Source organism: Cnephaeus nilssonii, assembly GCF_951640355.1.
Source record: "Cnephaeus nilssonii genome assembly, chromosome: 2".
Classification (NCBI taxonomy): Eukaryota; Metazoa; Chordata; class Mammalia; order Chiroptera; family Vespertilionidae; genus Cnephaeus; species Cnephaeus nilssonii.
The window spans coordinates 49,636,379-49,658,429 of NC_137073.1; the positions used below are offsets into that span (position 1 = coordinate 49,636,379).

Sequence of the window (22,051 nt, forward strand, 5' to 3'; positions counted from 1 at the left end):
GGTGGGGATACATACCTGAAAAGACCTCCCCACCTTCTAGCCCACTGTAGTGTAATTCTTCCTTGGAATAAATCCTGGAAACGACAATTTCTTCCTTTTCTATGGTATTCTCTCCTCTATGGTTACCATCTGTTATAGGTTGAGTATACTCCACCCCCTAGCCAAAAAACAAGCAAACAAAAAACCCCACACCAAAAAAACGATATGTTGAGGTCCTAACCTCCAGTACTAAGGAATATAAACTTAGTTGGAAATAGGGTTATTGCAGATGTAAGTACAATTGACCCTTGAACAATGAACGTGGGGGGAGGGGCATTGACCTCCTGTGCAGTCAAAAACTTGCATATAACTCGTAGTAAATGAGGTCAGGTTGGAGTAAGGTGGGCCTCTGATCCAGTAACTAGTGTCCTTATAAGAAGACTAGTGGCCCGGTGCACGGATTTGTGCACATTGAAAGGAAATTAATTAGAAGAAATATTTTAATATCGCTATTCGGCCTTTCTCTATAAAAGAAGAGTCAACCAAATTCATGATCAACAATGACAGATAGAAACATGCGTGTGATTGGCACCAGTGAGAGCTTTCTATGTATCACACATGCGCGAGTCAACTTAGCCTTTTATAGATATAGAATAAACTTGCTTAATTAGACCTGCTTTCTGATTTAGCTAAACTTTTCCCAGTCCAGTGAAGCACTCCAACTTCTCTTTCAGGTAATTGTCAGCAACACAGCAGTAAATATCAACATGAAGCACATTATTATTGTAGATCACACAGGGAGAACAAAGGGTAAAATATTAACTTCAGCAGTGTTTGACTATATTCTGCGTAGTGAGAAAACCTAAAGTCATTTTCAAGATCCACCATTTCTTACTTCTTTTCAGTTGGGTCAAGTTTCTAAACTTTCTAAATATCCATTTTCCAGCTAATGAGAAGAAAATAGGATTCCACTGAGTCTCCTATCTACCTACTCCAGGACTTCTATGAGGATCAAATGAGATGAAGCACAGGAAAACGCTTCACAGTCATTTGGTTAAAGTGTAAAATGTTTGCATCTGGCTATAAAGCAAGTCATGTTCCTGAGCTGAAGAAACTCCAAGGAGGATAGTCACTAGGGAGAGGAAGCCAGGCATTGCTATGTGATGTCATTACCTGGCGCCCACAGCCACCGTTTCTGAGCTGGGCTGGGCTGTGGGCTGCATTTTGCGCCATAGGGTCTCAGCAGCGTCGGCTGCAATTTGGTGGGGTGTCACTCCAGGGTGGTGGCGGGACCTGTGTCCCACTTTGGGGAAGCCGAGTGTTGCTTTGTGGGCACCAGGTCTGCGGTGCCATTTCTCTGTAAATAGCTAGTGCACCTCACGGCAGCTCCTGCGTTGAGTGTCTGCCCCCTGGTGGTCAGTGCACATCATAGTGACCGGTCAGATGGTTGGACACTTAGCATATTAGCCTTTGATATATATAAGTGGCCATATGAGGAAAGAAACACACAGGGAGAAAGCCATGTGATGACAAAGGCAGAGATGGAGTTACAAAGCTACAAGCCAAGGAACACCAAAGACTGCCAGCAAACCACCACAATTTAGGAAGAGGCAAGCAAGGATTTCCCCATAGGTTTCAGAGAGATCATGGCCCTGCCAATACCTTGATTTCAGGCTTATAGACTCCAGAACTATGATACAATAAATGTTTATTGTTTTAAGATATCCAGTGTGTGACACTTCGTTACATACAGCAGTCCTAGAAATGAACACACCATCTTCCGTATGTGGCAGGGCCTGAAACAAAAGAAAGAGATGGGAGTGGGCAGTGACGAGGTCAAGACTACTGCCCAATTTGGCAGCAAACCAGCTATAAGACCTCAGACCAGTCACTCGACCCCACTGACCAAGTTCCCTCATCTGTGTGAACAGGGACAATGATAGCTGCTCTGCCTACAGCAGATCTGCAGTGAAAACTACAAGTAAAAAGAAAGAAAAGAAAAAGAAAACTACGAGTATTCCTCTGGAGGTGCTGTGACCAAGACAGCCAGACAGCCACTGAGAAACAACTTTGCCAAGGACAGGGTTCCTGCTACGGAGAATTTTACAGTCTGGCTGTGAAGAAAGGCATTTTCCTATAATAAGATAACTAGCACAGGCCAAGTGCCAAGTGTGTGGTCTGGATTTGATTCACTATTGATGTCAAAAGCAGGAAGGATCACTGTGGACTGGAGTGCATGAGGGAGACTTCATGAAGAACCTTAGCAAAAAAGGAATCTATTAGGACAGTGGTTCTCAACCTTCCTAATGCCGCGACCCTTTAATACAGTTCCTTGTGTTGTGGTGACCCCCAACGATAAAATTATTTTCGTTGCTACTTCATAACTGTAATTTTGCTACTGTTAATGGATCGTAATGTAAATATCTGTGTTTTTCCGATGGTCTTAGGCTCTACAGCAGCGGTTCTCAACCTGTGGGTCGAGGATATTGGGAGGATTAGGAGGATATTGGATACCTGCAGGATCTCCAGTGGAAACACTCAACATTATGTCCAGACCTGGTCCCAAGAAGCCACCACTACAGCCACTGCTGGATACAGATACCGAAACTGGGACCACCAATACCACTTGATCTAGGCCCTGGATGATGCCACTGCTGCCCCTGGAAACTAGGTACAGTTACTGTCACTGTCACCACCCTCAGTAGGAAGAAGGAGGTTCACTATGACTTGACCACCCTACCATTTGGTCCCAAGCCTGGGGGCAAATGATTGAACTATCCAGTCACATGTTAACACTCTAGCTCAATGCTGTCCAACAGAAATATAATGCAAGACACATATATGATCCTAAATGTTCTTGTAGCCACATTAAGAAAATTAAAGAAAAAAAGTGAAGTTAATGTTTAATATACATTATTTCAATCAATATATCCCAAATACTATAATTTCAACATGTGGCACTAGATGTATGGGGCCAGTGGTATCCAATTTGACAGCACAGGCCTAACTGATAAGGAAGCCATGAAAATGAGTGAATGGTCTTTTGATTTCCATGATGTGATATGGGTTCTGCTACATGACATGAAGAGGGCAATATCCCAAACACAGGAAGAGGGGTCAGATGCAATCTTGCAAATGGAAGATAAAATTGAAAGAAGACCAAGACTGGATTTTGGAGAAAGAAAAATGGTGAAGTAAGGACTTTTATTATTAATTTTGTTGTGTATTGACTGTGAGCCACTGAAGGTTTCTGAACTGGGGAAATACCACACAGATGTAGATACAACTTTAAAAACATTGGAATTGTGTTAAAAGTGCTGGATTTTAATTATGTTTAATTGAGTTAGAAGTCCTGGATTTTAGCTATGCTTTCTATCTGTGCAGGCTTAGGCAAGTTGTGTCTCTGGATCTCTCTTCTCATCTTCAGAAATGGGGATGATGGTATCTATCTCTCAGGCTTGTTGTGACGATTAAATGAAATAGTGTATGTGAAAATGAATACCACTTAGCAAGCACTCAATAAATGTTAATTAAATCTAAATGAATCTGAGTATCTAGTTAGAGATGTAGATAAACAGCTAGGAAGCTGAACTATTTCCCAAAAGCCAAGAGGAATATTCTAAAGTAAAGTAAAGTAAAGAGAGAGAGAGAGAGAGAGAGAGTGAGAGAGAGAGAGAGAGAGATTTCATATACCTCAATTCTGCCTCAGCTTGGACAAGTTAAAATAGGTACTTGTTTTCTAAGTAGCCCACTTCTTCCTTGAAGCTTTTAATGGTCATTCCTAGCTAGAGGTGATCTCTCCTTCCATGGTCCAGAGTTCTCTTGTGGGTAGTATGACATGGTTTGTTAGGCTCATGCCTCATCTTCTTCACCAGGTACAGACATGAGGCCAGAGACCATGTCTCATTCATCTTTGTATCTGTCCTTCACAATGTCTTGAACTGGCAGTATCCAAACAAACAAGATCAACAAAGTTTGATAATTTTAGAAGCTGGATGATGAGTACCATCAATATTCATTACACTATTCTTGTTACCTTTGTATATGCTTGGAAATTTTCATAATAAATGTTTGTTTGTTTTTTAAGTCATGTAAGAAACTTCTGCTTCAAGATGGTGAATTAGGGACAAGCATTTACCTCCCTTCTCTTTGTATCCCATTCAATGTCAGCAGAAGGGCTTGATTTTCCATGAAACGATTGAAGGTTAAGCTCCAAGGGCCCTCACTTGCATGGGCTCTTTCCAAGCTCCTAAAAGTTCCTTAGCAACATGTTCACATGTTTGTGTGTTTTTGTAAAAACTGCAAGTGTCATCTATTTCAGCCACAAATGGTTAAGGGTGTTGTTTCTTTCTACTCTGACTTCCACACTGTCACAGTTCTCCTGGTGTCAGGTCGTATTACAGGGGCTGTGGTCATTCTGGGAATCCAGATAAAGGGAAGTTGAGTTCTAGGTGCAATTAGTTTGAATTTGCTGGGAGGATATTTATATGATTCACAGTCACTTCTGTGGGCAGTATCTATTGCTAATCTGGAATAGCTTTCAGGAATACTCACTCCTATAGCCTAGCACTATAATACAAAGCTACAGGGCCAGAAACTGTATTGCAATATGGACATATTCTAAGCTACTAGTATCAGAAATATGGACAGAGTTGGAAGCTAGTCTGTGAAAAATTCTTCCAAATTTTACAGTTCATAAATAAATTAAACCCAATAGAAGATTCCCCAAATATTATCACAATCTTTAAAAATTACAAGTTATTACTAATGACAAGTTGTCAAGGTTAAAAGAAAACTATCAGTAATAAAAAAATTTGTGATCAACCACGCTGAAGAAAGAGTAAGTTATCTTTCTATTCAGTCAATACAAATATGATAAAACAAAATTACTGTCATATGAAAAGATAATTAAATAACATCTGGACAAAAGTATGTAGGGGAAAACTATTATAGAGGTATGTCAGGCATTAAAATAATAAATACATTATATTATGTTTTGGATGTTGTGATGTTTGTGAATTTTGTGTCAGAATTTTAAAATGTGTAATTTGTTGTGATTTTTTCATTTTAAATATTCACTTTTAAACTAAATGTGTATTCAAATTTTATATTTTTTCTCTTAAACGGACACTCCAAAATTGATCTTTCATAAAATATGGATCTCTAAAATTATAATTGAGAACTTCAACATCCCCTTCTCAGCAACTGCTAGAACTAATAGTCAGGAAATGAGCAAAGATAAAGACCTGAACAACACAATCAGCCAACAGGATCTAATTGACATATACAGAATACTACATCCATAGCAGCAGAATGTACTTTTTTCCCCACAAGCACTATAAATAACCACAAGCTGGGCTAGAAAACAAGTGTTAATTAATTTAAAAGAATTGAAATCGTACAGAATATGTCCTCTGATCATTATGGAATTAAATTAGAAATCAATGAGAGAAAAACAGCAGGAAAATCTCTATAAATACCTGTCAATCAACACACTTTTAAAAACTACCTGGTCAAGAAGATGCTTCAAAGGAAATTTTAAAAAAATATACAGAAGCAAATGAAAATGCAAATACAACCTATCAAAATTTGTGGGTTGCAGCTAAAGTAGTACCAAGAGGGACATTTATGCATTAACCAATTACATTAGAAAAGAGGGAAAGATTACATTACAAAAGTTCTCAAATTAGTAATCTAATCTTTTTTTTTTTTTAGTTTAAATGCATTTTATTTTTAGACAACCTACATGACATGATTTTTCTTAAAAACAATGACTCTCCTACAAATAAATCAAGGTAAAAATGAATGAAGAGCTCAAGATAACATCAGTCCCATTTGGATGAAAAACAGCAGCCAGTTATGATGGCAGGTGATAGATCCAAATTGCCAAATTTGTTAACGTTTTTCCATTTCTAAACCATCCTTAAAGAGGATTACACCATCCTCATGGTAGTCCAGCACAGCAACCATGCCATCTGTATTCATGTTTTCATCAATAAGGAACTCTGGTCTCTGTTCTTCAAGCTTCCCTTTGATTGATTTCACGTAATCTTTGATGCACTTCCTTATAGGCTTCTTTTGTCAAGCTGGTTTCCTGCGAATGATAGTTCATGACAATGTCAACACCAGTGATTCCTGTGCTTTTGGTGCCTTTGCCCTCCAGGCCTTCAGCAGAGGCATTTTCACCAATAAGTCAGTCATCAATGTTACTCTTTGTCCTACTGACCGTCTTCCTCTCTACCTCCAGGCACAGCCCGTCTGCGATCTCCTGGATCTTGAAGATATCAGAGAACATCGCATCATGGCTAACGAGGTCCCCGTAGATGATCATGTTGGCTGCTGGGAGGAGAAGGAGGCACTGCCTTAGCAGGAGCTCAGAGCTCAGAGTGAGCTTGGTGCAGGTGCAACTGGAGCAGTGCTGGGGCTGGGGGGTGGAGGTGGGGAGCAGGCTGAAAAGCAGTAATCTAAGTTCTTACCACCAGAAACTAGAAAAAAAAAGAGCAAAATAAACCCAAAGCAAGCAAAAAGAAGGAAATAATAAAAGTAGAAATCAATAAAATGGGAAAAGAAAACAATTAAAAAAAAACAACTATGAAAGACCAGAGAACTTATAAGCATATATGCATAACCCATAGACACAGACAATAATATGGTGAAGGCCTGGGTGAGGGGTGGAGGGGGTGAATGGGGAAAAAAGGGGGACATCTATAATACTTTCAATAATAAAGATAAATTTAAAAAAACAATGAAAGAAAAACTTTAATAGACTTCTAGCAAGACTGGCAAAATAGAGAGAGAGAAGACACAAATCACCAATGTCAGTAACGAAACAGTATAGTATTACAGTTCCCACAGCCTTTAAAAGAATAATAAGGGATTACCAGAGGTACCTGTACACTCATAAATTCAACAACTTAGGAGAAATGGACCAATTACACTAGCTTAAACAAGATGAAATAGAATAGTCCTATAACCATTAGAGAAATTGAACTTGTCCTTAAAATTCTCTGAAAAAATAAATCTCCAGATGGTTTCACTGGAGAATTCTATCAAATATTTTCAGAAGAATTAGCACCAATTTTATACAATCTCTTCCAGAGAACAGAAGAGGGAATACTTCTCTACTTATTTTAGAAGGTAGTATTACTCTGCTACCAAAACTGGACAAATATCATATAAAAAAGAAAACTAAAGACCAATATCTTTCATAAGCTTAGATGCAAATATCATCAGCAAAATATTAGTAAATCAAATCCAACAACATATTTACAAATACACACAAACAAGTAGGATTTATTCCAGGTATGCATGGGAGACCTTGAGCCACACGCAGCCACAGGCAGCCAGCTAAACCAAGCTCACCTCCCTGATGTGCAGAAACTGTGAAATAATAGCTATTTCTTGATTGAAGCTGCTAAATCTCAGAGTAATTTGTTCTATAGACTGACACAGAAGGCAGACATGAGAAGGTATGAATTCCATGTCTACCGCTGCTGGAATTGGTCAAAGAGCAAGTTTGAAAAGCTTTCTTTACCAATCACATGTCTTAATTCTTCTTCTTCTCTCTCTTGTACCAGCTTCAACCTTTCATTTATGGTAGAATAAACTGCCCTTCTTCTAAGCTCCACCTATTCCTGAAAGCTTTCCAACCAAAGTGGCTGAATGTAATAAAGCAAGCAGCCAGAGATGCTGTGCTTTTCCATCTAATGACAGAAAAAAAGAAAACACTCCATCTGGGTAGAAATTGATAATTGGCCATATCCAATTCCTGGACATCTGGCTTTTAAATGAAACCGAACATAGTAATTAATGTCTGTTTCCTTGGGCATTCTTTTACCGAAATGCTATTTATTCTTCTGGTCTTTAAAGGACAGCACCAGTGCAATTTTAAATATCAAGTAACCAAAGGTTTGTCTCGATTTTTTCCTATTACCATAGTTATATACTTATTGCATAATTTGGAAGCTACAGAAAATCACAAGAAAAAGAAGGGGAAAAATATTTCACTGTCCAAGAGCATTATTAACATTTTGATGAATAGCTTTCCCGATTTGGCTTTAAAAAATAAAAAGGAGTTTCAGAATAACAATGTTTTCTTCATCAACAATACATCCTCATTTAAAAAAACCTAACAGAATATTTTAATGAGTGAAATTTAATGAAGAAAACCAAACCATTTATTCCACTGAAATCCACATCCATTTCCTAATACATAGAGCTTAGTCTGATGACATTGATAATTCAGCCCTAAAAACCAGGCTGAATAGTTCAGGGAAATGTCCCATAAGGCTAAAGCAGCCCTGGGCAGCATGTCAAGAGTAATGGGGCTCGGGGAAACAACATATGTTTACACCCACTGTCCCCCCATGCTTCCACTGCTGCCCCAGAATCTGCAGTGGGGGAGGGGTCCACAGATTTGTACCGGGATCCATAATGGGCTACAAGCCAGCTCAAAGATGCACTAGAGAACAGACTGTTACATTTCAGAAGTTTTGTGAGCTGGTTATTAAACATGGTCATTATTAAAAATTAAATGATATACACTAATCATTATATAAATTATTTTCAAAACAAAGGTAATAACTACTCAAAACAATCGCTTTTTAATCACTTTACAACATGTTGCTATTACCTTTGTTCCTGATGTTGTTTCTATCTATTGTGTCTGTATGGGGGATATACTGTATGATGGTGTCCTGGGGACATCCCTTCCTAACTCTGTGTTCAGTGACTTCACTTAGGTAGTTTGAAATTGGACAGCAGGAGTATTTATACCACAGAAATGAACAAATGCTCCAAATCTGCGCTTCTTTGATGGTTTTGTTGATTGTTCAGTGGTGGAGAAACTGTTAATACTGTAGATTAAATTTTAAAATGTCATATCTATAGTTGTGACATTGTGAATAATACAAAGATCAAGGAAATATTTCTCCAGTATTCAAAAACGAGTATAAGATTTATCCAAGTCACTCATATTTTCGATGAATAAGTGAAAAGTACCATCACATTTATTTCTTGTTTCACTTTCATCTTGATCATTAACATAATGAAAATATCAGCCAAGATTCTTGTCAAAACTAGTTTGTTACTTACAATGATAGTTGGCCTCAGATACAAAAGTTCAGCAAAAATCAATGAAACATTCTGTGGGAATCAACTGGCTACATGGAATTCACCTAAAAGAATACTGCATGTTTTATCATTATTTATAAACTATGTGACATACTCTTTATATCAGTAAGATTTAAAACAAACTAGTATTTTTTACAGAGAGGAAGGGAGAGAGATAGAGAGTTAGAAACACAGATGAGAGAGAAACACCTCTTGAAGTGTTTCTTGGTTGCTGCCAAGTTTTGGCAAATATGTGTGTGTGTTGCAGAGAGATGGTTGCTAATCATTTACTAAACCATTACTGATCAGAGCAAATACTTTCTTTTGCCCCGCAGATTCCTTTCAGCTAGGCATAAACTGATAAATAAATAGGGAAAAGAAGTAAAAGAAAAATAAGAGCTCAAAGGAAAAAGCAGAAAAGCAAGGAAGAATAGAAGAGAAAAGACAGGTAGAGAAAATTCTCCCTGTCTTGCCTTGTACCTTGTCCTGCCTTTTTCCTCATCACCCACCAGCTGTTTATAAGAAAGGAGATAAACCATTGCACAACCCTTCAGGACTTCTGGAATCACAAACATGCCTGGGATTAGCTGGTGACCCCACGAAATATAGCTAAGGAGCCAGCACTACTTATCAGCAATGACCATGCTGACTCTGGGTCAGAGTATATTTTAGGTTTTTGTGTCCTGTCATTAACATTTTAAACAATTGAGGTATAATTTATGAGGTAAAATTTGCCATTTTAGAGTACAGTTCTTTGAATTTGACAAATGCATATAGTCATGTAACTACCACCATCCAGAACATTTTCAGCATCCCTCAAAATTCACTCAAGCCTGTTTGTGATCAGCCTCTCTCCCGGTCTTGAGCCACTGCAACCACTGATTAGTGTCCTATTCTTCTTTTATTTTTCCCGAAAACGTCACATCAAAGGACTAATACCGTATGCAGAATTTTGAGTCTAAGTTCTTTCCCTTAGTATTGTGTGTTAGAGATTCCCCATGTTGTTGCATGTATTTGTAGTTCATTTCTTTTTATTGCAGCGTACAGTACCACAGTTTGCTACCTACTCACTGTTTGAAGAACACTTGAATTGTTATCAATTCAGAATGATTATGAAAAAAAAATCATTGGTTGATTTATTTATTTAAAGTCTCTCTCTCTCTCTCTCTCTCTCTCTCTCTCTCTCTCTCTCTCTCTCTCTCTCTTTTTAAAGAGCAGATTTAGGTCACAACAGAATTGAAAGGAAGGACCCTAGCCAATTTGGCTCAGTGGGTAGAGTGTCGGCCTGCGGACCAAAGGGTCCCGGGTTTCCTTGGTTGCAGGCTCCTCCCTGGCCCGGGTCCTGGCCAGGACTCGTACAGGAGGCAACCAATCAATGTGTTTCTCTCTGTCTTTCCCTCTATCTCCCACTCTTCCTAAAAATCAACAGAAAACTATCCTCAGGTGAGCATTAACAAAAATAATAACAATAATAATAACAAAATTTAAAAAATTGAGAGGAAGGTACAGGGATTTCCCATATAACTTTTCCCTCCCCCATTATCAATATCACTCACCAGAGTGGTACTATATACATTTATTACCAAGTATAACCCTACATTGGCAACATCAAAATCATCCAAAGTCCGTAGTTTACTGTAGGGTTTACTCTTGGTATTACACATTCCATGGGTTTGGACAAATACCTTATGACATGTATCCATCATTATGGTATCATACAGAGTATTTTCACTGCCCTAAAAATCCTCTGTTTTCTGCCTATTTAAATCCCCACACCAGCAACCACTGATGTTCTTATTGTCTTGTAGTTTTCCAGAATATCATATAGTTAAAATCATTATGTTTGTAGCCTTTTTAGATTGACTTCTTTCACTTAGTAATATGCATTTAAGTTAATTTCCATGTCTTTTCATGGCTTGATAGCTCATTTCTTTTCAGAATAGTATCTAATTGTCTGGACATACCACAGTTTACTTATCAATTCACCTCTTGAAGTGCATCTTGGTTGTTGCCAAGTTTTGGCAATTATGAATAAAGCTGCTATAAGCATCTGTGTGTAGGATTTTGTGTGGACATAAGTTTTCAACTCCTTTGAGTAAATACCAAGGAATATGATTGCTGAATTGTATGGTAAGAGTTTGTTTAGTTTTGTAAGAAAGTTTGCATTCCTACCAGCAATGAATGAGAGTTACTGTTAGTCCACACCTTGTCAACATTTGGTATTCTCATTGTTCCAGATTTTGGCCTAATAGGTGTGTTTTTTATTTTATTGTTATTGAGTTTAGAGAGCTTTTTATATATGTGGATACACGTCTTTAAAGAATATGTACTTTACAAATATTTTTCTCAGTCTGTAGCTTATATTTTTATTTTAACAGTGAATTTTGAAGAGTTTTAATATTTTGATGAAATCCCAACTATCAGTTGTTTTAATTTTAATGAATCATTTTTTGCTGTATCTAAAAAATCTTGCCTAACACAAGATCAAAAAACTTTCTCCTATGATTTCTTCTAGAAGTTTTATAATTATGGGTTGTAAATTTATGCCTATGATCTACTTTTGTATTAATTTTTGCACATGGTATAAGATAAGGGTTGGGGTTCTTCTTCTCCTCCTCCTCCTCCTCCTCCTCCTCCTCCTCCTCCTCCTCCTCCTCCTCCTCCTCCTCCTCCTCCTCTTCTTCTTCTTCTTCTTCTTCTTCTTCTTCTTCTTCTTCTTCTTCTTCTTCTTCTTCTTCGCATATGGACCCCAGTGTTCCAGCACCATTTATTGAAGAAACTATTCTTTCTTTACTGAATTGTCTTTTAACCGTTTTTGAAAATCAATTCACCATGTGTGTATATATATATGGGTTGTGTTAGGATTTTAAAATAAGGCCTTCTATGTCAAGGCTATGAACTACTCTTTTTTGGGGAGGAAAGGTGTAACTCAGAGGACCACAGACACCCAGTGTTTAATAAATTTCTGAAGCAGAAAGCTTAGAGGAAGTCTCAGGCTGAGGCTTGCTCTACCTTGAACTCAAGGTGGTAAGTGTTTGGCTGATTACTAGCTACCCTACTCACTGTATACCTTATATGTCTGAAAATAAGGCAATCTTGGATATAAAGAGACCCCTCATTTAAAAAAATAAATCAATAAAAACATTTTAAATTATTTTAAGCCAACTTGAGTATAATATACACTTCTAGGGATATAGCAAGGCAGTCAATGTCTCTTTTTCAAAACTTTGCTATAATTAGTAATTATAAAAATCCCATATTATTTAAAATGATATAAACATTTAAGAGTGTTGCTTTTTTCTGTCGCATATCATGACATAGTTTCATCTAAGTTCTTCACATGTACCTTTGTCAGAATCTTTGCCAACATGAGGACCACTGCTTGTGTCATCTAACTCAGCTTTTTCAGAGCACATCAGCAGCTCTGTTATTTGGCATACAGTACTTTTTGAATCTCTGCATGAGGCTGTCTTCAGCAATTTTATCACAAGCCACAAGTATCTATTTGCATAACATTGGAGTAGTTGACATTTTATTCATTCTGAACCCACACATTTGTGATTCCTACCTCATAATTATTTAGAGTGGCTTTTTTTTTTTTAAGAACATATATGTGGGGATTTTATTGTGCTTCTTCCAGTGTCCCTATCAAGAAGGATGGGGGTAGAAAAGGGAGAAAAGTAAGGCACTAACAACTCTGTGACTCAAAGTCCAGGGGATTATACAAAAGGGGAAGTGAGCAACAGGGATTGGTAAATGGGTCGAGTCACCTTCCAGGAATGCTTACATGGGGCAGGAGAGTGAGCTCTGGAAGGAGAGGGAAGCATTATTGGTTTCAGGGCACTAAGGACAGTCCAGAGTCCTGGATACCAGGGTCCCTGGGGTCTTTAGTCCTTGCCTGATGAGGCAGAGTTGGATTCAGAATGAAGGGTCTCTCCAATTTCCCTCACCAGTAGAACAGGTCAAGAGGCCTATGTTTTGATTTCTCATTTGTCCTGGGCTTTATTCCTGCTTTCTCACTTGGAGACCTTCAGATATCCTTTTGAGATGCAAAGCAGTGAGTGTGTGCCTCTTTTCTTATGTCTCCATAGAAGGCAACTTAGGACCTCTCTCCCCGTTCCTGAAAAGGGACAAAAAAAAAAATCTTGCCGAAACCGGTTTGGCTCAGTGGATAGAGCGTCTGCCTGCGGACTCAAGGGTTCCAGGTTCGATTCCGGTCAAGGGCATGTACCTTGGTTGCGGGCACATCCCCAGTAGGGGGTGTGCAAGAGGCAGCTGATCGATGTTTCTCTCTCATCGATGTTTCTAACTCTCTATCCCTCTCTCTTCCTCTCTGTAAAAAATCAATAAAATATATTTTAAAAAAAAATCTTTTTGTGCCTAAATTCACTGCCTTCTAGAGTCTTTCTCATTTCCCTTTAGAAAAACCACCTCTTTTTCAGTGAAGCTGAGCTGGCATGGGTCCCCCCAGTCTCTTCTGACTGGGTTCTTACCCTATTTCATCTACCTTGTGCCTTGTAGGGAGTGTGACATTTAACTTGTTTCTCTATAACGTCCCCAGTACTGAGGGGGGTGGAGGTGGCCGTGGAGGAATTACTAGGTGTTCTGTGCCTCCAGCTACGGGAGGCCAAAGAAGTCCCCAGAGGAATCCAAGGCGAGTAAAAGTGGCTGTTCCAGGACACCATTCCCAGGAAACACGGCTCTCAGTGACACTTGAGGGCCTTCCAGACCACAGCCTGTATGCCTCCAGAGTAGCCAGCTTATTCACTGTAGTGGAAAAGGTGTCTGCCAGGCCTCAGTGTCCCTGGAAGCCCCCACCCTGACACACCAAAAGCACCTTGGCCTGGTTCCCAGATCATAGCTTCTTACTCTAGGAGCACCTCCTGGAGAAGTTGCTAGGGAACTGATGTGCTAGAGGTGCTGAAATTATCTGTTGCTATCCCCTCACCCACAGAAAAGAAGCCGAGGCCAGCAAGAATGAAGTTGCATGAGTCGTCAGATGCTGGCGGAAAATGATAGAACTTGAAGCTGCAAAGTAATCTGCAAGCGCAACTAAGAGAATACTAGATTTCACTAAGAATCATGTCAGAATTTGGATTTCAGCTATTATTACGAAGAATAAGAATCGTATTTTAAAATATAATACTTGATTACAATTTGATTTTTCATTTTATTTGCAAGGTTGCTCTTAAAACCTATGTGCTGCCTTTACTTGATGGAGTATTTACAAAGTTACTTGGTTTTGAAATAAAGAGTGGATTGTGGTAATATATCTTCTAAAATACCTGTAAATCATAGAAAAGAGGTAAGAGCCAAGGAAAGGAACTCAGAAAGAGATGAAGACTGCATAAAAGTTTAGCTGAGAATATTTATACTGCTCCTGGTTCACTTCTACCTTACCCCGAGGACAGCTTCAGACACCTCTCTCTTTTCACTGTAGTACTTAGAGACCCCTAGATAAGCTTGGAAACCCTGGAGCAGAGTGCCCTTTGACCCTTTTCTCTGGAGCCCAGAGCAGAAATGGCAGGTGTGGTAAGTTAAGCAGAGAGAAGGCAGAGACAGAGCCAGAACAGGGAGCTCTCCAATAGGCCCCAGCAGTGGGCAAGACAGGGTTGTCTTGCCTTGGGGCAAGGTGACCTATAGCACAGGCTCTAAGGTGTGCCGCCCAACGGATCAAGATGAGGTTGTGTGTCCAAGCTTCACTTGAGCTAGGAGGGGCTGAAGGGGGTGGGAGTGGTGGACCTTTATTATATTAAGACACAAATTATTCAGCTGCAAAACCTTCAGCTACAGCAGGGACAGAGGCATGTGGGGCTCAAGAAGACTCTCCCTTCTTCCCCTGCACCCACATACATCCTGAGGGGAAGAGAAGAGGAAAGCCCTTGAGAGTGGAGAACAGCTCTGATATTGAATTTGAGCTTTAAATGGGTCGAGTTTAAATCTTTAATTTGACTGAATATTTATTCCAAGAGACTATGAAAATGCAATGATACAGTTACCTTGAAAATGACAAGATTGAGTTTCCCCCATCATTAAAAATGGGGTTTGAGCCCGGCTGGCGTGGCTCAGTTGGTTGAGCATCATCCCATGCACTGAGAGGTCGCTGGTTTGAGCACATGCTCAGGTTTTGGGCTTGATCCCCACTACGGGGTGTGTTACCTTTTCACATAGATGTTTCTCTCCTTCTCCCTTCCTCTGTCTCTAACATCAATAATAAAAACATTTCTAAAATGGGTGCTTAGAGTCAAGTTCAATTCCATTACAGAGAAACGAGTTAAAACATCTCTTTTCCTGCTGGAGTGCTAGATGGTGAGTTTTAAATCCATTACGCTATCATATTCTCCCTTAAATCATGTACCCGGTGGACAGCAGTATGACTCAGATGTGAGCTCAGTAAAACAGTACGGGCAGTGTCTGTGGGTTCTGTCATTCACGCTTGGAGCCTGTGGGCACATTTCACCCATCAGAGCATCAGAGAACTTTTCAGCTTCTCCCAGCTGACAGTGGCCCAATGATGATGCAGCTTCTTCAGAGGCCAGGGCATATTACCCACCCCATTAATTATCTTTATGTGACCAAATATAATAACATTTATTATGCACCTATGGTATGCTAAGTGCCAGCCTGTAAATAATATGTTGGAAGACAGGAGCTTACTTCAGGAAGCGCACTGAGGAAAACAAGGAGATAAGAAGAGGGACTTGAAAATATAAGCATTTACTAAATAATCCAGGCCAAATCTCTCAAACAATACACTGCTTTCCCCTTTCCTTTGATGAGTGAGAGGACAAAGTGACAAAGGGCAGCTAGCTAAGAGGCAGCGTGCAAAATCAGGCACAGGAATGAGGCAATGAGTAAAGTTGGTGACGCCAAAGCAGGAAGGAAATAACCGGGACGATGGGGGAAAGCTGGGCAAGCATTCACCCGAGCAAGCTTGCTGTCGGAGATGTGCCTCCTTCATCCAGTGTCCTCCGTTACCATTCGTCAAAGCTCACATTATTGCCAATGAGAAGTCTCCTTTGGTCCAAGTCCTTTCTCATCTTACCTGTGGGAAAGTCCAACAGGGCGCAAGTGGTCTGCCGAGTAGGGCAGTGACAATGTAGTCTCCCAGGACAGAAGTGGGAACCGGGAGGGGTTGGTTGAGTAAATGGGAAGGCAGGGAGCTGCTGAGAAAGAAAGGCCGTCTTTCCTTTCACTCTAGTGGCAGGAATAAAAGGCTTTAAGAAAATTATTATTTAAGGTAGAAGTGTCTTACTAGTATATTACAGAGCTCTGTCATTCCTCCCACACTAATTCCTCACCCCCCCCCCCAATACACACACAGACACACACACACACACACACACACACACACACACACACACACCTAATCTTGTCGAGGTCAATTATTTTTCTAAAAATACTTTATGCTGGGACAGGCAATGAAAGTCACTTTAAAATACAATAGCCTCACCTCTTCGTTTGCATGCAATTTCATTTCCCCAGCAATAGGCCTTTTCAAATAGAATTTGCTTTGGCCTAAGCTTTCAGAATGCACCTGCAACTAAGCAATATATGAGTACAAAGGTGAGTGCATATTAATTCTAAAATGGATTCTATTTATTAAATATCCTACTTTTTCCAGTGCTTACTATAGTTTAATACTTCCGCTTCAAACCCGGTTACCGACCCAGGCTGTCTCCGGGAAGCACCGCAGCAGAGCATTGCATGAACTTCCACAGCAACTAATCGCATAAACACCAGATTATGGCTTTGTTACAAAATGTAGCAGATGGGGGGAAAGAGCTGAGAAAAACAAAGCTCCCTTCAAAACATGATATTTTAAAACAGTTATTAAACAGATAGTGAAGGGAATATGGAGTACTAGCTTCAAAGTAACTTGCATAATATTTACCTAACTTTCCTACTTACTTGGAAGAAATGTGCTCAGGGCCAAAAGTCTTCTTTCACAAATTAGCTCATAGGCGCTGCATAGAATGAAGTAGAACCTTTTGGCACAATCTCCCCATAAGGAACTACTCGGATGTGCTGTCTCTAGCTGTATTACAATCCCTATTACAATCTGGCCTTTCAGGTGTTAAACAAAGAAAATGCTGGACTCGCCCTTAGTAAGGAACAAAATGGCCCCTTTGGGTACCCGAATTTAATTTGTTCCTGGCTGGGTCTGGAGACATGTGACGCCCACTATTTGCTCCTGCTGGCGGGAGGCAGAAAGGAACAGGAGAGGGGAAATGGGGTGAGGGCTACCTTACTTAGAACCAGCAAATCCTGACGCCGGGAAGTTAGGAAAAGCAGCCCTGGAAAGCAGCGAGTTTCTCTGTGCTTTCTGAAACAAAGGAGAGTTGCTAGTTCTCCCATGGACTAAAAAGTTGGGAGAGAGGAGGGCAGCTCCCAGCTCGGCCTCTAGCTGCTCGGCCAAAAGCTTTCCCAAGGAATTAGGGGACCAAAGACCTCTGAGGACCCAGAGAACCCTCTGGGTGGTATCTTCCAGAGCAGCATTTGGCTAAAACTACCAGAGCATCAGAGGAGCAAAGTGATTCTGAAAATTGAGGCAGTCTAAATAATTTTGTCAAAATTATACTTTTGTTCCAACGTACAGCTGGCTGATGCAAAAGTGGTCTTTTTGGCTTATTTTAGATAACAATAAAAATTATTTACATCATTTGGTATGTGTGGTTGAGAATTAAAATAATTCTTTGGAAAAAAGTATATTAATATGGATGAAGCTGTTAGAAGACATTTAATCCTGACCTTAACCATTCACTAAGAAGCAGATGATAATATCTAAAAGGCAGATTCTGATGGTAAAGTTGTAGAAGTGTTAAATCTGCACATACCTTAATCTTGGTAGTAATTGTCATAATAGTGAACATTCCATTGGATTGTTAAGTGGCATGTAATAGTCTGGGTAAAAGGGGCTCTTTGAGCCAATCAGTGCCCCTGACTTACCCAGAATCCCACAATATCTTTCATTTTCTTTGTTGCTGTTAATTTAATTTAATTTTCCATCACCATTTATCCCCTCTATGCCCTCTTCTATCTCCATTAATTTTCTATCTTGGCTTATTTGGCTGAAGTCAATGTCAAACCAAGGTATATTCTAATCTATATAAAAAAGTTTAGAAGTCATGGTCCCACAGAGCCCATGCTAATGCCAATTACGCACATTCCCATCTTGTCATTCCATTAAGTACTAGAATGATTAGAGCTTTGCACTGGGCAAAACTTCAAATAGTTGGCAAGAAAATGAAGGGCCTGGCTCAAAGAGCATCTTCAATGAATTCTTCAGTGGAGCAAACCAGGTGCCACAGAAAAGCAGAAGTAGAGGTTCTGTATCAGTAATCTAGAACCCACACTGTCCAACTTGAAAGTACACTGGTATTTGTTGAAAGCTCACTGTAGAACCGGCTATTGTCAAGTTCTCATGGTAAAAGAAACATATTGTCAATTTCTCATCAGAAAAAAATGTTCATAATAAATATGATACATTTAAAATTATTTTTTTATGGTGGAAGATTAGTTTTTTAAGGTTAGCATGATCTTAAATAACTATAAAATTAGCTTCTTCATTTGTGCATTCAATGGCTCTAGCTGATTTTCCCAAAATATATCACACAGTCAAACATTCCCACCAAGCTGAGAATAGGAGCAAGCTGTTAGTACGAGGGAGTGATGGGTGGAAACTAGACCTGCCAAGACTGAATGATTCAAAATTATGCTGAGTTAAAAAAGACAGAGATTTCCCCCCACTCCATTATCTTGTAACATCTTACAACAGTAGCACAAACGTTTCTATGACTTACAACAAAAATGGCAGAATTCCTTAGGCCTGAAATTCTCCCTCCACTTCCTCCAATACTGGGGCCATGGTGGGGCAGGTGCAGCTCTCTTGCCCTGTGGCTTTTTCAAAAGCAAATAATTGCTTTTAAAAATTGTGCATTTCTTGTTTCTAATAAAGTAAAATGAAAGCACATAAAGAGAATGCTGATCTGCTATTCCTCATCTCTGGTGAAGATGGGGAGATAGAAATAGGATTCAACTTCATTAGAAGGAGTTTAGGGCGGACATAGGAGGAATTTCCTGAATCCGGGAGTTATGAGGCCCAGGGCAGATTCTGATAAATGTGCTTTTCCTGTCCCTGGAGAAGTGGCAGTAACAATATGACATGCATTTGGGGAGATAATTTTCAGTGAAGATAAGATACATTTTGGGGAAGGGAGAGGGATGATAAGTGTAGTAATGAACTCAGGAATGCAAAATATTAGTTATGGAATAACAGACTTCTCAGTTGCTAGGGAATCCTAAAAATAGGGATGAGTGACTGGCTGAGAGGGGCAGGAAGGAGTCGATTTTCCGAGGGTATCATTGGGCAGTCCAGGCCTGACAAAGGCAATGCGGAGCTCCTCTCTGAGGCTGCAGAAATGAAGCAACAAGCATGTACAGCTAAGCTGAGTCCCAGCAGTCTTGCAGATATATTCTTCACAGTGGTCATGCTTTCTTCCAGGGCAGCCGTACCCAACGTACACAACGCTCAGACTCACAGGAAGAGCTGGAGGCTCAGTTCCAGAGGGTAGAATGCAGGCCCACAGTTCCTCCAGGAGCAGTGCCACCTGTACATCCCCACCCCCACTGCTGTCTACTCTTCAGACTACATCTCCAGCTTCGAAAAGTGTGGATAACAGACTTCGCGCCCACCTTTCCACAGTGTGCAAAGCTGGCTATCGGGGGATTGATGAGAGGAATCTAAGTGGTGGGTGATATTATTTTGAAGCAAAATAGTTTTTGTTTTCATCACGGACAGGTCGACCTTTCCACTCTGGTGATTTCTAGTCTGATGATTCCCTAAAAACACTTTAAGCAGATTTCACTTCATATCAAATGGAAAGCCTATCAATGCCATGCTACTTGTTTTCTCTATGAGAAGTTCCATTAGCGACTGTGGCTTTCATCTGTTAACTTCCTGCTTGGTGGGGCTTAAAAAAAATTCCTGATGTTGCTATAACAAAGGGCGTGGCTCATCAGTTTGTTTTTCTTTTGTTGGTGGTAAAACATGGTAGAAATGATATTTGGTTGCTGTGTGGACCCTGGGCAGATGGCAGGAAAGTAGAGAGAGGGGAGGGGGGTGGGTATGAAACCCTAGCTTTCCTCCCCTGGGCAGGTGTTGCTACAGGACACAGCAGGTTGGGTTGTGTTCTCCGATTCACTTTGATGGCTTCGTCCATTCTTTTAGAAAGCTGGCTCCCAGGAAGAAAGAACAGGGCCGTTTCCAAGGATTCCTCCTTTACCCTGGCTAGCAATCATATTAGTTATGGAATAACTAGTTGGTGGTTTGGAGGCTCAGTAAGTGACTTTCCGCTTGTGGGTTTACACAAAGGACCTCCTTACTCCAAGAAAAAAATCTTTCCCTAAACTTTTGTTGAGATTCATTGCTTTAGTTATCTTTTCCTGGTAGGCTCTGTTATGTTAAAAAAGTAAAAATAAGAAACCCTTGGTAGGGAAGAACTATTGTATCATTAATAGACATTATTACCTTATAACTAGCTGATAAAGTATAGAATAGGTGTGTGTTTTTTTCATTTAAAAAATTAATTTAGATACCATAAATTAGTATACAGTTTTGCAAGTGTTGATATACATATGCAGTCATGTAACCACTGCCACAATGAAGATATGAAATAATTGTATCACACCAAAACATTCCTCCACATCCCGTTGTGTCAAACCCTTCTCTATTCCTTAGTAATACTGATCTGTTTTCTGCAGCGATAGGTTTGCCTTTTCTGGAACATCCTATAAATGAGTTCATATGGTATAATGACTTTTCAGTCTGGATTTAGTCACATAGCATAATGCATTTGAGATTCACCCACATTTTTATGTTTCAATAATTTGTCCCTTTCTATTGTTGAGTATTTCATTGCATGGATGTACCAGATTTTGTTTATTCATTCTGCAGTTAAGGGACTGCAATGGACTACATTGTGTGCCCCCTAAATTTCGATTATTGAAACCCTAACCCAACCCTAACTGTATTTGGAGATAGGGCCTTTAGGAGGTAAAGTTAAATGAGATCATAAGGGTGGGCCCTACCTGATTGGGCTGGTGCCTTGTTTCGAAGAGGAAGAGACACCAGAGCTCTCTCTCTGAGCACACGCATTGAGGACAGACCATGTGAGCACACGGAGAGAAGATGGCCATCTTCAAGCCAAGAAGAGTGTTCTCACCAGAAACTGAATTGGTTGCCACCTTGATCTTGGACTTCCCAGCCATCAGAACTGTGAGAATATAAATGTCTGTTGTTTAAGCCACCTGGTCTGTGGTATTTTTGTTACAGCAGCCTGAGAAGACTAATACAGGGACATCTGGGTTGTTTTCATTCTTTTTAAAACAAATGTTTTGGGATTATTTTTATTTTTGTGATTATGAATAAAGCCCTTATAAGCCAGAATTGATAAGCTTTTAATTTTTTAACTTAATTTGTTAAAAACAATAGTTAATAATTCTCATGGTTCAAAAAATTTTAAAGTAATATTGTAGTAAATCCAATAGATGGGATTGTTAGCATGTGCTCCAACTTCCTATACGGTGGAGGCTGAAAAGCAAAACCTATATTTAAATATATCCTTGAAACTAGGGTTCCAGATATGAATGAGGTATACCAATCAGACATATTTTCATAAAATTTGAGTTTGGAAATAAGTTATGTGGGGAGAGAAATGGCATGGAAGTCCTCCATCGTGCTAATGAGAATGGTATCGGCTGATTCCTGGACTGGAGCTAAGGCAAAGTTTTCCTCCAGCCAACATCTGTGGCTCTGACTTGCCTCTGATCACTGAAATGAAACTAGGTTGGATGAATCAGAAGTTAAGTCAGCAAATTTCTTTTCCTCCACTCCCTGCACCCCAATTTCTCGACAGTGAAAGAGGCAGCAGTTCCCTTGAACATTTGGTGTTTTTCTGGG

The 22,051-nt window shown here is 39.7% G+C and overlaps 1 pseudogene across 1 annotated transcript in view; it reads right to left on the reverse strand.

Moving 5' to 3' along the window:
* Positions 1 to 5,679: 5,679 nt before the first annotated feature.
* Positions 5,680 to 22,051, reverse strand: part of LOC307113284 (translationally-controlled tumor protein-like) — a 31,818-nt pseudogene continuing 15,446 nt past the window's right edge. Inside the window, exon 2 of the transcript XR_013815303.1 lies at positions 5,680 to 6,318. The product of XR_013815303.1 is annotated as a translationally-controlled tumor protein-like (transcript). The remainder of the gene's footprint in view (positions 6,319 to 22,051) is intronic.